We start from the raw sequence: 15,361 nt of genomic DNA, 5'->3' as shown, positions 1-15,361 counted from the left end.
AGTCTTTCTGTGGCCTTTCCAGGCTTTATCTTTGGCCAAATTCACATTTTCAATCCTTGGCATCTGTCTCTTTCATCAGAACGAATTCATCTTTGACGGTTTCCAAATTGGTAATGGGCCAGAGCAATGATTAGTGCAAAAAAAAAATAATAAAAATCCAACTATTTCCGTGTGTTCATTATGGGAACCAAGCCAAACAGTTGTTATTTTACATCCTTCAATTGCCAGAGCAATGAGCATGTTGGTTTCCTTCCAGGTTTATCCTCTGACAGCAGGACAGGGGATTTTCATCAAGAAGATGGAATGTCAGTGCGAAGTTTTGGTCTATAAAGTTTAACAAAAAAATCTCAGTTTCATAGTTCGTTTTAATTGTCTTTAGGAACGAACTTCTCTTTTCATGTAGATGCCAGGAGAAAGTTGTTGCTGTTTCTGTGTTTGAAGAGGTCACAATTTGACAGACTAGCTCAGAGTGCACAGGAAATGCTCTTGATGCCCCCACTGGCTTCTTAGTCAGGTTCTGGATTCACTGCAGCTGAAGGTACTCCCATGCCTGCTCCTTTCTTTTCTGTTGTGACTCCACCAGGCCTTTTCCACAGAGAGATCATTCTGCCACCAGCATGATCACCTATAAATGCAAAGGGCTTTACTGGTGCCAATCCCAACCTTCAACCAGTGAATAACGGCAGCAAACAAACACCCCAGCTTCTCTATGGCTCTATGGGGCACACTCAGAGAACTATTGAGACAGCAGCAACCTGCTCGTTCGCTCCTTTTATTGAGTGCCTTTCCTAAGGGTGTGGCTCAGGGGTGGAGCTCATGTTCAAACATGTGTAAGGTCCTGAGTTCAACCCCAGCACCCCCCAAATAAACAGAACTATTTTTACAATCATACGTCTCATGGCTGCCTCACTCCCCTACTCCTTTGCAGCAATTCTTTCCATGGGCTCACTAATAATATAACTGTACCCATGCCTTATCTCAAGACTGCACTTTAGAGAACCTAAACTAAGGCAGGTGGTGAACTAAGAAGCTGGTGGCTTTCCCTACGGTGTGTAAAAGCAGAGCACCTAAGGCAATAAAGAAATTTAATTTGTGTGTAGATAAAATGGCTGGCAGATGGTGTTGCTTTGTCAGATCTCCCAAGTTAAAATAAGCTCAGCTGAGTATCAGACACACATATAGAAAGATACATGCTACACCCCCCTACATGCTGGTCTGTGATTAAAGCATAGAAAGATGCAGTGTTGTCTAAGGCAAGGACAGAACCTGATTCTCTGGCCTCTTCATCTCTCTAACTAGTTCCACCAGAGCCTTACTGCAAGGACTGCCCTTTGGTTGTCCTAGAGGCCTCCTTCCCTGACTCTTTTCCGAAAGAGAGACATACAGCTCTGAACTAGTGATTTCCAGCACAGACGGATTTGTATCAATCAGTCCCTTGTGCTTCTGAAAGCTAGCGTATACTCTTCCTGTGTTCCAGCTCACATCTTCTAGGTCTCCATTTTATAACCACCACCTTTGTGAAAGTGTCACTGATGGATGGCATCTTCTCAAGTACACACATCTGCTTTCCTTCCTGGGGTTTTGGTCTATTGCCTTCTACAAACCACTTAGCCATTCTTTTAGAAAATTGTTTATTTTTATTTATGTGTATACATTTGTTAATGTTCGCCCACATGTGCACCATGTGTGTGCAGAGCTTGGAGAGGCCAGAAGAGAGTGTCAGATCACCTAGAAATAAAGTTACAAGTAGTTGTGAGCCAGCATGTGGGTGCTGGAAACTGAACCCTGGTCCTCTGGAAGAATAGTAAGTGATTTTAACCTCTGAGCCATCCTCCTCTCTTCAGCCATGTTTAACGTGCACAATTCTCTAAGTGCCGAGTCAAGAACATTGACTGAGAGACTCTTCAAGCAAGAACACAGATGGCCTATTTCTGTTCTCCTCTGTCCTTCTGGTCAATACTTTAAATTTTTGTCACTTGTTTTGTGTACATGGATGTTCTCCTAACATGCGTGTATAACAAATGCATTTCTGGTTCGTGTGGAGGCCAGGAGTGTAGTGGGTAGCCATTCCAGCTTTGGTCTGGAAGTTCCAACTCCCATTGAGGCTTCGGTAACCATCACGCCTACAAGGCGGGGCCAAGAGAGGGCCCTGAAGACCCGAGATCTGGATGTGCCGCCTTCTCTTAGTTTCCAGAGCCTGGACGCTGGAGGTAGACCGAGAGAACACCACCGGACTGTGCTACATCTTTCCCAGACCCTGCGACCTACCTATCCCTTCATTTGTAAGTTACGCCACTAAATAAACCTCCCTTTTAACTATGTGGAGTGGCCTTAATAATTTCACCAATACATGAGAGGGTGTCAGATGCTCTGAAACTGAAGTTATAGAGGTTTGTGAGCACCCAAGTGGATGCCGGGAGCAAAACCCGGGTCCTCTGCAGGAGCAACACATGCTCATGACTCCTCAGCCATCTCCCTAGCTCCACGATTGATACTTTTGAGGTATATTCTATGCCATTGCTCAGAGTTGCCCTAGGAGGACTGAGCTCCACTGGCCATGATATGATTGGACTGCATAACACACTGTTTAGCTCATCCTGCCCAACCCTCCATTTCAGAGCCCGAGGATGGAATGGTGCAAAGGAGTTTTCCTATAGGCACACACAAGCTCAACCTCAGGGAACCTTGTGTTACCCATGGCCACATATCCCTACTCCTTTCCCAATAACTTTTCATATCACTCCCAAGATCAGATTCTGGTATTAAAATAAATCTTGGCTTAAAGTGAACAAAAGTATGTAAGTTAAAAAGGAAAGAATAAAATAAGTAAATAAAATAAAATAAAAAGGAAAGAATATGCTGCCTGCTAAACCATTCCTATGAGCAAATATTTGTAAATCTAAATTTTGACACTCTTATTAAATTTAGAGCCCTAATGACCCTTTCCAGTTCCAAACGGTGGTCAATTTTAATTGATTTTTCATTTTTCTTTGGAATCCATGGTGCTTGTAGCTGTTGCTATAAATTTCACGAGGACATACTGATTCTGGGAAATGCTTCTTAATACAGCATGTGGTGAGGCTTCATTAGGAACACTGTGTTGGTAAAACGCCACTGACAGCATTTAAGAACAGTACAATGAGAAAGTAGGAGTTCCACAAAGAACCATGCAAGTGAAATACAGGGTGTGATGAATGAGACAGGTTGTGGTGATATATTGTGTCCCCCAATATATTGTGCATCCTAATAAACTTAACTGCGGTCAAAGGACAGAACAGCCACTAACTAGATAGACATAGAGGCCAGAAAATCGTGGCACACACGCCTTTAATCCTATCACTTGGGAGGCAGAGATCCATCCAGATCTCTGTGAGTTCAAAGCCACACTGGAAACAGCCAGGCATGGTGGCTTACATCTTTAACCCCAGGAAGTAATGGCAGAAAGCAGAAAGGTATATAAGGTGTGAAAACCAGGAACTAGAGTCTGGTTAAGCTTTTAGGTTTTTGAGCAGCAGTTCAGCTGAGATCTATTTGGATGAGGACTCAGAGGCTTCCAGTCTAAGGAAACAGGATCAGCTGAGGAATTGGCAAGGTGAGGTGGCTGTGGCTTGTTCTGCTTCTCTGATCTTCCAGCATTCACTCCAATACCCAGATCCAGGTTTGTTTTTATTAATAATTCGTGCTACAACAGGTAAAACATTTTAGCATATTAAGGTGACAAGAGGAACCACAGCTGGGCAGAAGTTCATGTTCTACAATGTTCTTCTTCAGTTGAATAGTGAAGGATGATCTTCTGGGATCATGCTGAGAGTAGCAAAGGAGATGGGCATTTATTTTTATTTTCTATAATAACAACAATGCTTGAGTTTTGCTGGCTAAGACATTTTGAAGAAACAGTTTTCAATGTCCTGAGATTTTGATAGTTTCAGGTATGTTAAGCTCCAAAGACTTTTCACAAAATGTGGTACAATATCATTAAGTAAAATATTTATTCTCTTTAAGGCTGATATTTCAGAGTTATGTGTTCTATTTTTCCTGAGGCTGCGATGTCCTAAAATACACAGCTTTGGAGAATTATGACTCTCCCCATACCTCGTGGGTATTTCTGGGTTTTGTTTGTTTGTTTTTAAATGATAATTTTATTGTCAATTCACATGTGGATGGCAGTTTTCTAGGATGACCTAGAAAAAGCTAACCATGAAAATAATGATGACATAATTCATACCATCTCTAATTAGCTTTCCAGGTGCTACAGATGTTCTATTTCTCTTAACTGCCTGCTCACATATTATTTGTCTCACACAAAGAGGATGCTTGTTAGCTTCAAACACTTGAAACAAAATTTTCTGAGTCTCTTTTAAAAACCTAGTATCAGGCTGTATTAACTTTGTCTCTGTTTCACTGGATCCACTTTGGTTGGTGGAGGCTGATCTCAAATTCCTGATCCTCCTGCCAGAGCCTCCCAACTGTTGGGATTTTAGGCTTGTGCCATCACCACTGGCTTTTTATCAATAGTTATTTATTTCTCTCTCCATTGCTTTATTTTCTGATGCTTGATGTGAGGTGGCCTTGCTGACTCCAGAGGGACTGTGGCTGACAGAGTTCCCTCATTTGTATTTGTGCTAAGGAAGTATGTTGTGAATAGTCCTTTCACATGTCAGTCAGCCCTCCCAGAACCTCCACTTTCATTGCCTGTCTGCCCTAATCTCCTAAGGGCCTGGTACCACACACCTACAAATGCCAATGCCATTTTCTAAGTACCTTGAGATTACAGAGAAGAAACAAAAAAAATATAAGAAAAAACTGAAAAGAACAGATGATAGGCTTTTAGTCAAGTAACCACATGAACAGGAGATTAGAGAACACACTTTGCCTCTTTCTGCTCTAAACTATTGGTAAATCTATTTTTATTTTTGCATTATTTCGTTAACTTCAAATCATAAAAGCATAAAGAGAACTGGTGGGATTGACTTAAGAACATGTCTCACAACTTTGTAATTCTGTGGTGATATTGTGTTCCCCAAAATATTGTGCACCCTAATAAGCTTATCTAGGGTCAGAGAACAGAACAGCCACTAGATACAGAGGCCAGAAAATGGTGGCACATACACCTTTAATCCTAGCGTTCCAGAGGCAGAGATCTGCCTGGATCTCTGTGAGTTCAAGGCCACACTGGAAACAGCCAGGCATGGTAACAAGAGCCTTTAATCCCAGGAAGTGATGGTAGAAAGGTATATAAGGCATGAGGACTAGGAACTAACTGGTTAAGCTTTCAGGCTTTCGAGAAGCAGTTCAGCTGAGACCTATTTGGATGAGAACTCAGAGGCTTCCAGTCTGAGGAAACAGGATCTGCTGAGGAATTGGCGAGGTGAGGAAGCTGTGGCTTGTTCTGCTTCTCTGATCATTCAGCATTCACTCCAATACCTGGCTCAGGTTTGATTTTATTAATAAGACCTGTTAAGATTCTTGCTACGTAATTCTTAGACCCCTCCCAGAGTTTCAGGCCCTTCTCTAGAACAGCATGACACAAAGACAGAGCTGTTGTTTTCGGATTGGGCTTGTGAAGGGACAGAGGCTATGAATGTGTAAGGGGACAGCAGGGAATGGGTTACAAACCAGGCTGGGAATAAGGACGTGATAGAATCTTACTTTGCATTCTCATTTCACATGGATGCCACTTCTACTGAGTGATAAAATACTGTATTTTCTTTGACTTGCAAGATACTGTTTGAGTAAACAAATACTGTTAGAAGACTTTTATGATGCTGTTTTGGAAGACATGTTTGCTCTGTGGATTGAGTTTCTTCAACTATAGGATCTTTGTTTCTTGAGAAAATAAAGAAATAAGGTACTTGAATTGGGAACAAGAGTGCTGAGCAAGGATCATGCTTCAAATGACTTAGTCAATGCTTTATTATTTTCAGAAAGCAAAGTATCTTAAAAACTTGAGGAAGTCTAGGACATTTTAACCCTTTAAATCTCTTAGTATTTTTTTAAAGAGTGAAGAAATGGGTAAAGTGGGTCAAATACTTGGTACACTTTCCATGCTCACTTTCAAGGACGGATGTGGTATGACCCCTCTTTATCTCAGCTTTCTACTGCAGTTAAGCATATAAACTTGAAGGGAGATCACATTAGAAATCCTAGTATGAGACTCATGAGAGGATCTAAGTCTTTCCCCATCAGACCCTGACCCTCCCCATGTTCATCAATGAAGAACACCAACTTGAAGGTGGCGTCCCTCATGAGTTGAGCTGTGATCTCAGTACACCGTTCTCAGAAGAAGGAGATGTCCATTATTTAGTTCTGTATTTGTTATGATGAAATAAATCTTACCCCCCTTTTTACAAAGCAATAAACAAATCTAAAACTGAAATTAAGGAGAGAAATCATTCCTGTGAGGAAAGCCAAGAGCAATCAAATTCTCTAGAAAACCCTGAGGGTTTTTCTTCCGAAAATAAACTATAAATATTCATGGGGGCAAGAAGAAGGGTCAAGGTATTGTGGGAAGGAAAAGATGACTGCATCGCATATCCACTCGCTTTTAGAAAATGCATGTCTGTTATGTCTCCAGCTAGGGTATGCATGTGGGAAATGACTACTGCCTGCAAAGATAAGTGAACAAAACACAATGCAGTGGAAATGTCATTAGGTTATGTATTCAGAAAGAAAAAACCCTCGTTGTAGCAGGTAGTTTAAGTGATATTTTACATGTAGTGTACTGTGAGGAATTCTTTATTTCTTCTGGTCATCTATCACAGGAAAGTTGCATTAGTCATCATGGCAGATAAGATCAATAGGGTAACTCAAGCTTTTCTAACATCAAATGATTCTGTTTCTCTCACTACTTATTTGAAATAGAAGCTTGCTCATATATATCTATGTTTTAGATAAGATGGGGTGGCAGGTGACTTGTGGAACTGGCTCCCTTCCATCAATTCTTATGGCAAGTTCTAATTAATGCATAATAGAACATTACCCCCTTCATTAAGACATCACCTTGATCACTGACAGTGTCTCATCAGTTAAAACTCAGAGTATATCTAACAAGACTGAGAGTCATGATTATCTTTATTGCAACCCAACTAAGACAAAAGAATTGGGTTGGTAATGTTAACATAAGATTCCAAGCAAAATACTCAAATATTTTACTTCAAATGGCTTTCTTTAAGATAAAATTTAAAAAAAGAAACTTAATTTGAGGACATAACAAGTGCTACAGAATACCAAACAGTGAGTGGGCAGCCTGCCCAACACATGGTGCTCATGGGAGGGGACAAGGGTATTAGACAATCACAACACAGAATTGGTCCAGTGGTATGAAAAGAAAACACTATGAACTCACTGTGTGGGGGTTAATTTTACCACTGGTAGTCTAGCAGACTTTTGCCATGGAAGGCCACCTGAAAAGGAAGGACACAACACTGGATTTTGTTCTTAGTCTGGAGTAAAGGAAGGAGGGAGGCAGTGAACAAACAGCACAGCCATGACAAAGGCAGGAAGGATGTGAGACTTGGAAAGAAGATGGCAATCATTCTTCGTCCTTCAGTGTCCAGTTACTGATAGACTGTGTGGCATCTATTTGGTTCACTTATGATGTATTTACAAATAGAAAAAAAAATAAAACAATTTGTGTTTCAGTTTCCTGGCTTCTGTCTGAATGAGTAACCTCCCCTTCATTTTCTCATTGCAGAGGGAACAAACAGATTTGCGTCAGCCCCTGTCCTGCTGGATACCAGGCATGTCCAAACTCCTGAACAGTGAGATACCAGTCCTGACCTTCCACTAGGTAAAATATCTAGTAAATAGATTACTTTGCAAATATAAGTAAATACTTCAAATTTTTAGAGTTTTAATTAAAATATGATTACATCATTCCTCCCCTGTTCTCCCCCAAACCCTTCCCACATCCCTATCCTCTCCTCATAAAATTCTTGTTCTTTAATTATTGTTGTTACATGTATGTATATACATATTGTTATATACAAATAAATATATAAATGCAGTCTACTGAGTCCATTTAGTGTTGCCTGTATGTTTATTTTTAAGGTCAGCTACTTGAATTTGGATAAACATTTAGGGGCTCCTCTCTGAGGAAGGCTAATTCTCCTCTCAGCAGTCTTTAACTGCCAATAGCTCTTCAACTAGATGTACCCCTTCCATGCTTTTTTTTTTTTTTTTGTAACTAAAAACATGGTATACTTTTCTAACTAACAGAAATTCAGAGTGATGTCAGTGGGAAACGTGAAACAGTTGGTCACCACAGAATAGGCACACATGTATACTCAGAGGTGCTCCTGCTGAGCTGTGCTGAGTCACGTGTTGTGTTCCTTTCTCTTGTGTTACCTTGTCCTGACCTCTTGTCACCTGTGTCCCCCTATAGACTGAACCACCTGTACTTCCAGATCAACGTTGCTAGGTCATATCTCAAAGTCCTCTTCCTTCAGTCTATGCATCGTCATAGCAAGCCCGACTGCTTGATCTCCATCTTCTGTCCTCTATCTATAGCTGTCCCATTCATGATTTTATGTCATTTGTGTTTACATAAATCATATTAATGCATTTTCTTTTGATATAGTGAAATATCTAGAGCTGATTATTTCAAAAGAAGTTTATTTAGCTCGCAATTTTGGAGGCAAAATGCCAAAGACTGAGTGGTCCCCTCTCTTCGCCTTCTGGTAAAAGTTCCCTTTACCTTTTTTATGACATTGTTGAGATGGAACCCAAAAGGAGCCCAGCTCGTACACAGGGAGGCAAGTATGTGGGCTGATCTCACTCTATAGCAATGCATTTTTCACAGGCACCCAGTGATACTTACACAATCCCTTCCAAGGGTAGTGCTCCTGGTGACTGTTATTTAGGACCAGGCACCCCCACCACCCCTTTTCTCCTTAGTAATAAGGAAGTAAACAGGGCACTTGCATTTCACTCACTGTGGGTGAGAGTATTGTGAAAAACAACGACACTGTCTATGTTAAGGAGCCTTCTTGACCTTCACACACTTGGAGGCAGAAATCCCACTTTGGGGAATTCATTCTAAAGCAATTCTTCCTACTGTATTATAAAAGGTTTATACTTGAGATTACACATTACAGCATCATTTGTAATCAGGGGAAATGGGAAACAACCTACATAATAATAGAAAGATAATTGTGTTTTGGAACACACTCAAAATTAAATTTTGTACAGCTGTAAAGCAGTACATAAGCAAACTGATTGTGATGTTGCTGGAGGCTCTTACTTAATTTATTAAGGACCACATACAAGAAGCCTAAGGCCATGGAACTTTCCAGGCACCTGCACAAGGGTTTAGAGCTTGACTCGTAACTATAAAATCAAATTGAAAATGCTGAAGAGAATAAAAAAATGCAATACTCCAAGTTTACTGCTTATCACTATTTGATTTCAGTGAAATTTCAATACAGTGGGCAGAGTTTTGCTTGGAGTATATGTTTGTAAGAATTTCTGTGTTGTGTAATATTTTGATTGTGTTCTAACAAATAAAGCTTGTTTGGAGTAAGAGGGTGGAGATAGCCACTTGCTGACTAAAATTAACCATAGAGGTTTGGGAGGACTGTAGACAGATAGGAGACAGGAAGTAGTAGGGTGGGGCCTTTTTGGAGGAAGGAATGGAAGAGGTAGGAAGTCACTGGTAGCTGCTCCCCTGCTTCTCTGACTCCAAGCAAGCTTTATTTGTCAGAATACAATCAAAATATTACACATTTCTGTGCCTGTGTAATCCTCTTTAGTAATACAACTGATGATAAATTACAAGAGCAAAGCTTAGGTATTCAGAATAGAATGTGAATACATGTCAAAATAGACATTTAAGGTTTGTATGGAGATTCAGAAAACTAGAGGTCTGAGGGCTTCTCATGGTCCGAAGACTGTCTTTCTAAGAAATGGCAAGTTTTGAGCTCCTACTGTGTAGTACACACTTGATATGCACCAATTCTCTAAACATCAGGACCTTGCTAGGATATAGTTATTCTTTACCTTCAATTTTCATTTTATGAAAGCTGGACTTCAGGAAACTGAAGAAACACCCACTCCCACCCCAGTCATGAAGCTAGGGAAGGAGCTGAGGGGCTTGGAGGCAGGACTGACTCCAAATCCTTTGCTTTTACTAAGAACTTCACTGTGATGTACTGAATTTTTTTTTTAATTTACAAAATTAATTGTGTACTTGATTCCATTATAATTTTAGAAAATGCAGAATCCAGTGAGAGACCCACCTCCTACCTCTCAGTACTACCACCACTCCAGGAATCCAGCTTCCAGCACAGGAATCCCCCACGGATACACTCAAGTCAAATTCAAACTAAAACATAAAGATATTTATAGTCTCATTTCCAACTAAAACCATAAGATTAAAAGTGAAAGTGATAAATATGGTTACAGATGGAGAATTCAGACAGTTCAGAAGGAATAGAATCTTCTTCAAGTGTCCACCCTCAGGGTGTGAGTAAGTGTTGTTAGTAATTTCTTGTGACTGGAGTCATTATTATAGATTCACCATTTCAATATAATCCTTGATATCATCAATAGTTTCAAACCTACTCACACTTTAAGAAATGCTTGTTGTAGGTGGCTTTAAGTTCCTTTGTGTTTTTGGTTATTCTTTACTTCCAAATATTGATAATATGTTTTTCCAGACCATGAAATTTTATTTACTGCACAAAACTAAAGGTATGATATAAAATTACCTTCAGGTATACAAGAAAGGTATATACAACATAAATGAATTTGCTATTTAGAGTTGAAATCTATCTCCAAGATATATAATTATGTATATGTAAATAGAACAAAGTCTGAAAAAGTCTGAAAACCAAAAACGTCCAGTCCCAAGCATTTCAGGTTAAGTTTCCCGACTGGCATTTGGAATCATGATCCTAAGACTCCCTGCCTCCTGAACCTCATTCACCTTAGGTTTTCTCAGGGCCTCCAGAATAATTTCATCAGTAAGAAGACTATTTGGCCATTTTTAAAAATACAGACTGTGGTTTCTTTGAGCTCTGATGGGAGGGATTTGATGGAGACATTTCATTTATGGCTGAGTGTTCCAAGGACTCTTTGTATAATGTTTTGCTGTGGGTCTCCATGTTTGTTCCCATTCCTACAGGAGGAAGCTTCTCCAGTGATGGGGGAACAAGGCACTGATTTATGACTATAGCAAAATGTCATTGGGAGTCCTTTTATCACATTTTTTTTTCTTTTCTTAGACCAATGTAATTTGGTTTTACCCTAGGTCTCTGGGCTATCTAGTCAAAGGTTCTTGGTCACCCAAGAATTATTTCTTTTTTGAGAAAGAACTTGAGGTTGGGTGGGTAGGTAGGGGGAGCAGATCTAGAAAGACTTGGGGAAAATATGATAAAATATATTGGGATTTGAAGTTGTTTAAGTAGTGAAAAATATAATAATAAATAATAAGCTTTATCTTTATCTCTCAAAAAAATAGACTGAAGTCTGCACCCCTTCTTTTGGAGGCTCTTAGGGTGCTTTGTTCTGTGACCAATGCAAGCACTTCTGCATTGAAACCTTGGTGCCTTCTGCACACTGAGACCATTGCAAATGAATGTACAACAATCTATAAGCTCTACAAGTCTATATTTTCACACTAAAACATTTTTGGAGAAACTGTATATTTGTTTAATTCATATTTTATATAACACTATATAAACTATATAACTTAAAAAATGTAGAATTTATAGAGCTGCTGATAGTTTTTATTGTAGTCATGTCCATTTTCAGGAATTGTTCATTTTCTTTTTATGAGCCATTGATATGTCTGCAGTTTGTGAGCATATAAACACAATAAGTGTTCCATAAGATCTGTGTCTATATCATTTCCCCCACCATACTGCAAACATGTCCCAGGCAAATATGTCAAGCTCCAAAGCATATGTTCTCTAGGGATGAAAGGTGTTTTCCAATGTATGTGTTTAAATTCGCCAGGCCTGCCTCAGAGACATGAATCTCATTTGCAAAGAAATCTGCAATTTGCTCCTTTTGAACTCGCTGGGATGAACAATTACATGAAATCACAGTAGTTCATAAAGATGTTCTGCAGGGAAATTGCTAGATATCAAAACTCAAGCTAAAACATTTCCAGATAATATATTTGTAATTCTTTTTCTCATTCAGCAAACCCTTCACACATAAACTGGAGCAGAGAATGTTACCAGTTCTTACTTTATCAGCCCTATTTGAGTCAGTCTTAGTAAGCCCTGAGGTGTTTACTGAGATCCTTGATTATGTGATTTGTTAGATTATCTCCTTTGTGGTTAATATCTGTTAACTGGGATTATAAAAAAATGAAGTTTTGAAAATTATGGCAGCTAAAATTTTTGAACCTGAATTTAAATAATTATACAAATTGTCATATTTATTATAGTCTATTTCACTTGTTAGTCTCAAGGGACAGTTATTTAATTTAGAAATATTACTTGCCATGTATCCATAAAGGAAAGAAATGCTCTACTCTTAATGGCACCTGTTAGACTATTAGAGACAAATTGAAGCAGAAAAACACAGTGGTAGACAAATAGAACCTTGGAGACTATAGTCTAGAAAATTTACAAATCAATTTACCTGTTTTCTGATTAATGCTTTTATATATTATTTCATTTAATCATCACAACATCTTAACTAGCCCACTCGACATATTTCACTAAATATATTTTTTCTTTTTTTTAAATTTTATTTTATTTTATTTTACAATATAATTTAATTCTACATATCAGCCACGGATTCCCTTGTTCTCCCCCCTCCCGCCCCCCTTCCCTTCCCCCCAACCCACCCCCCCATTCCCATCTCCTCCAGGGCAAAGACTCCCCTGAAGATTGAGATCAACCTGGTAGACTCAGTCCAGGCAGGTCCAGTTCCCTCCTCCCAGGCTGAGCCAAGTGTCCCTGCATAAGCCCCAGGTTTCAAACAGCCAACTCATGCACTGAGCACAGGACCCAGTCCCACTGCCTGGATGCCTCCCAAACAGATCAAGCCAATCAACTGTCTCACCTATTCAGAGGGCCTGATCCACTTGGGGGCCCCTCAGCCATTGGTTCACAGTTTATGTGTTTCCATTCGTTTGGCTATTTGTCCCTGTGCTTTATCCAACCTTGGTCTCAACAATTCTCGCTCATATAAAACCTCCTCTTTCTCGCCAATTGGGCTCCCGGAGCTCACTTGGGGCCTGGCTGTGGATCTCTGTGTCCAGTTCCCTCAGTCATTGAATGGGGTTTCTAGCATGATAATTAGGGTGTTTGGCCATCCTATCACCAGAGTAGGTCAGTTCGGGCTGTATCTCGACCATTGCCAGCAGTCTGTTGTGGGGGCATCTTTGTGGATTTCTGTGGGCCTCTCTAGCACTTTGCTTCTTCCTATTCTCATGTGGTCTTCATTTACTATGGTCTCCTATTCCTTGTTCTCCCTCTCTGTTCTTGATCCAGCTGGGATCTCCCGCTCCCCCAAGCTCTCTTTCCCTTGCCTCTCGCCCTTTTTTACCTTTGAGTTCACATAAGTTACCCAAGTTCAGAAATAATCAGTGGTGGACCCGGGATATTTCCTTCCCTAAAACCTTGTTCTGTCCACCAAGATCCTCATGTCCTCCCAGGACCCTTCACAGAATCCTTGGTGACGTAGGTAGAGGAAAGAACTACAGGGCACACAATGAAACACTCTCTATCCTTGAAAAACACCACAAAAGGCAAGATTCAGCTTTAAAACATTGGTTTTGTTGTTGTTGTTTTGCTTTAATTTTTTCCCCTAGCAACCAGACCTGATTTCTTTAACTGGAATCAAGAAAAAAAAATCTCAAAGACTAAAGTAGGGAGATTTCAAATTCTGTTATTTGAAATCAGTCAAGCAATGTTAAATGTAATTGTGTTATGTTTATTTCCCACAAGTAAAGGCAAGTTAATAATATTGAGTAGATTTTTAGATACAATCTACTTAATTTCAGTTTTGGGATAAGACTATGAGCATGCATATGGAGATTTTATGTGGTTACATGAAGAAGTCACACTTAGAAATTTAGGCCTCAATGGTTTCATGCTCGGTGGAATGGATGAATCCAAATCTTGGACAATATGGTTATATGTTAGTTTTATTATTACTTGGCCAAGTCGCCAACAAAAACAGCTTAGGGAAGGAATGATCTCTTTTGCTCAGTGTTTCACAGGGTTCATTATGGTGGTGAGGCCATGGCAGAGAAGCTTACATCACAGTGCACAGCAGAGTGGAACAGGAAGGGCAAGGCCAAGGTATAACATTCAAAGACCTTTCCTCCTCACTGACTTCTTCTAAGCAGGGATTCAAGTTTTGACTACATTAATGGATGAAACCATTCATGAGGGCAGAGCCTTCATTATGTAACCGTCTCTGAAAAGGCTCTCACAGACGCAGTCAGGCATGCAGTTGACAAATTTTATGCAATTTCCAAGTCCAATCAAGTAGACAATTAGTACTGACAATACATGTTATAAGATATATATATATATATATATGTATATATTTACATATCTATACACAGATATATACATATGTATGATATACATTATTAGGTGTATGTAAGAAAATACAAGTTACCACCTCTTTGGAAAGTCTCCAAAAATACTAATCATGTGGTAGGGAATATTCTGTGGCAGTTTTTGTTGCAGTAGTCTTCATACTATTGTCTTTTAGCAGGTGTCTTTAGATAAAAGCCTCATGCCACGGTTATGTTCTCTTAAAAGTAATTGAATACTTCCTTAAAAATTAATTGAAACAGCAAGTGAAGTGCTGACTCACATTACTAAAAGCAAGTCTAGCAATTATGCATTGATTGTGTTATGAATTGTTTTCAACCTACTGAAGACCCTTTAGTACATATTTATAGGACTTCCATCAGGGACTTTGTGAACGGCTTACCATGAGAAGCCATGTCAATGGAGACACCTTATGGTTACAAGTGCCAAAATAAGCCAAATTTCCACAGTGTAATAAACCTGCAAACATATTACAACCACTTATGGGTGTTTTCCAAATCTGACAACAACAGGCTTTTACCCCAAACAGAATAATTGTCTCTTAAAAGTTCTTGGCACAGTCTGTGTTATAATTTGGCATAATGCTATATGCAAATTTTAGAAAGCTAAATAATTTGGATATTTTTTTAATTTTTTCTCTATGAAGAACATCTTTCCCTATAGACTAGTTTTTTATAGTCATACAAAATTAAAAGTATTTTGATTCATATATTATCTCATATGTTATTTCAGAAACAAAATCAAATTGTGACAGGATTGTAATTCATCTACTTCCTTTTTATTATTATTTTTAGTTACATTAAGTGTACAGGACATAAAGTTCCATGCTTAAGAGT

The 15,361-nt window shown here is 39.3% G+C and overlaps 1 long non-coding RNA gene across 2 annotated transcripts in view; it reads left to right on the top strand.

Moving 5' to 3' along the window:
* LOC131909709 (uncharacterized) overlaps window positions 1-15,361 on the top strand; it is a 50,435-nt gene that overhangs the window by 23,114 nt on the left and 11,960 nt on the right. The window contains exons 3-4 of one of the 2 annotated variants that reach the window (XR_009378905.1): window positions 7,694-7,789; window positions 14,170-14,261. This is a non-coding gene — a long non-coding RNA (uncharacterized LOC131909709). The remainder of the gene's footprint in view (window positions 1-7,693; window positions 7,790-14,169; window positions 14,262-15,361) is intronic. The other variant, XR_009378904.1, reaches the window with a different exon arrangement.

The sequence above is a fragment of the Peromyscus eremicus genome, chromosome 4 (assembly GCF_949786415.1).
Source record: "Peromyscus eremicus chromosome 4, PerEre_H2_v1, whole genome shotgun sequence".
Taxonomy (NCBI): domain Eukaryota; kingdom Metazoa; phylum Chordata; class Mammalia; order Rodentia; family Cricetidae; genus Peromyscus; species Peromyscus eremicus.
This window is presented reverse-complemented; position numbering and strand designations above follow the sequence as displayed.